General features: G+C 45.1%; 1 protein-coding gene across 1 annotated transcript in view; it reads left to right on the top strand.

Annotated features, from left to right (window-relative positions):
• The first annotated feature begins 339 nt into the window (after window positions 1-339).
• The window catches only part of GAS8 (growth arrest-specific 8), a 33,123-nt gene continuing 31,098 nt past the window's right edge, over window positions 340-2,364 (top strand). The window contains exon 1 of the mRNA XM_006860088.1: window positions 340-414. The gene's annotated coding sequence lies outside the window, so the exon portion shown is untranslated. The remainder of the gene's footprint in view (window positions 415-2,364) is intronic.

The raw sequence follows: 2,364 nt of genomic DNA, 5'->3' as shown, positions 1-2,364 counted from the left end.
TTTGTGTGTGTGTGTGTGTGTAAGCTTCCATTTGGAGTCCAAAGATAAATTTTGTCCAAAGATGAGGAAGTGTTTGTCTTATACCAAGGAATGAGTGGGTTTGGAATTGGTTGCCCCTCCTTTCCTTTCAGTTGGGGCAACATCTCTTCTGAAAAGGAAGCCTCCCTCATGCTTCTCCAAAGGAGCCAGGGGTGTGTGTACCAGTAGGAGTGGAACCTCAGCGTAGCATGTGCTCCAGGGCCCTCCTGCTGGGATCGAGGCTTCAGTGAGGTGCCAACAAGTGGGAGCCCTGTGTTGTATTATTTGTTCCTTTTGTTTCTCTTTTAACCACAGGCACCTAAAAAGAAAGGCAAGAAAGGCAAAGGTACCCCGATTGTCGACGGGCTCGCTCCAGAGGATCTGAACAAAGAGCAGGTGAGAGGGCCAGTGCAGCCATCTCACCTAGACCAGCCAACCCCACATCACCTGCTCTCCTCGGCCCTCCTCCAGGCCTGTCTGCCCGCATACCCTGTACTTCTCTGTCAGCCACAACATGCTTCCTGTCTCTATCCTTCTGCTCAGCTCTAAATGGCTCAGATATGATACAGACACATCAGAACACAGTTTTATAGGGTGGTACAATTTGGAGGCCTGCTATGGTGCTGTGGGATAAGCACTGGACTGCTAGCCACAAGGTTGGTGCTTTAAACCCACCAACTGCTCCTTAGAAACCCTATATGGAGTTGCTAGGAGTAGGAACCAACTCAATGGCGCTTAAGAAGAACAGCAGAAAAGTTTGGACGGAGGTGTAGTTGTGATTTAACAGCTATTTGTATTTTTAATTCCTGTCACCTCATCCGTACATTTTCTTTTAAGACTTTTAAAAAGCTGTCTCTGGTGAACTGGGTAAAGGTTTACAGAACACACCAGTTTTCCATCCAGCAGTTCAGACACATTTTGTTTCTTTTCATTGATTGCAGTCCTTACAATGTAACTCCACTGGTCCCCACTTCCTCCCTCTGTTTTCTCTTTCCTGATTCTGCCTTCTGAACTCTGTCCTGGAACAAATGCTGCCCCTTTGATGTCATATGATTGAGGATTCTAAGATATGTAGTATTAGGATTCATTGTATTAAGACCTCACTGCTGTTGAGGTAATTCTGACCCATAGCCACCCCATAGACAGACTAGACCTGCTCATAGCATTTCCAGGCTCATCGTTCTCCTGTGAACCCGCTGGTGGATTTGTACCACTGACCTTCCCATTCGTAGCCCAGCTCTTAACCCACTGCGCTACCAGGGCTCCTTTTTCACCGTATAGACCTCTTTGTTGTTTGGCTGAAAATTGAGCCGCCGGCTGTAAGTGTAAGCGAAGGCCGTGGTCCTGGGGTTCTACTAGTTTCTTTCCAACCAGTAAGCCTGATCGTCTTTTATGGTTTTGCATTTTGTTCCGCGTTTTTCTCTCATTCTCTCCAGTGCGTTCGAGTGTTCTCCCTTTCAGAGCAGTTGGTAGTGGTAGCTAGGCACCATCTAGTTCTTCTGGTCTCAGAGTCACGGAGGCTGAGATTCATGCTGTGCATTAGTCAGCTGGACTAATTGTTTCCTTGTGTATTTGGTTTTCTGTCCTCTTCTTTGTTCTGGATGGGTAAAGACCAAGAGTTTCACCTGATGGTCCCTCATAAACTTTGAAGACCTCAGTTGCTTCTCATTACAGTACGCTGTAGAACATTGTTTTTGTGGACTATCTTATGTCATTTGACCCTGGTGTCCTGAGACTCTGGTCCTCACCTCTCAGGCTCAGTGGCTCGTTCCCTTAAGGTGTATGATTATGGCTAAGATTTTTTGTAACTTCCCCGTGTATGCTCTACGATATTCATGTATATACTTGCAGTAAATGGGTATCTATCAGTGAGTGAGTGCATGTCTTATATCCACTAATAGATCATCATACTGCGGGATTGTATATTAACCGTGTTTCCCTCTCTTGCGTATCTTGTATCCACTAGTAGATCATTGTACTGTGGGATTGTATATTAACAGTGTTTCCCCCTCTTGCATATCGTGTATCCACTAATAGATCATTGTACACGGGATTGTATATTAACCGTGTTTCCCTCTCTTGCGTATCTTGTATCCACTAGTAGATCATTGTACTGTGGGACTGTATATTAACAGTGTTTCCCCCTCTTGCGTATCTTGTATGCACTAGTAGATCATTGTACACGGGACTGTATATTAACAGTGTTTCCCTCTCTGGCGTATCTTGTATCCACTAGTAGATCATTGTACACGGGATTGTATATTAACAGTGTTTCCCCCTCTTGCGTATCTTGTATGCACTAGTAGATCATTGTACTGTGGGATTGTATATTAACAGTGTTTCCCC

The sequence above is a fragment of the Chrysochloris asiatica genome, unplaced genomic scaffold (genome assembly GCF_000296735.1).
Source record: "Chrysochloris asiatica unplaced genomic scaffold, ChrAsi1.0 scaffold00037, whole genome shotgun sequence".
NCBI lineage: Eukaryota > Metazoa > Chordata > Mammalia > Afrosoricida > Chrysochloridae > Chrysochloris > Chrysochloris asiatica.
The sequence above is the reverse complement of the archived record's forward strand: the minus strand, read 5'-3'. Positions and strand labels throughout refer to the sequence as shown.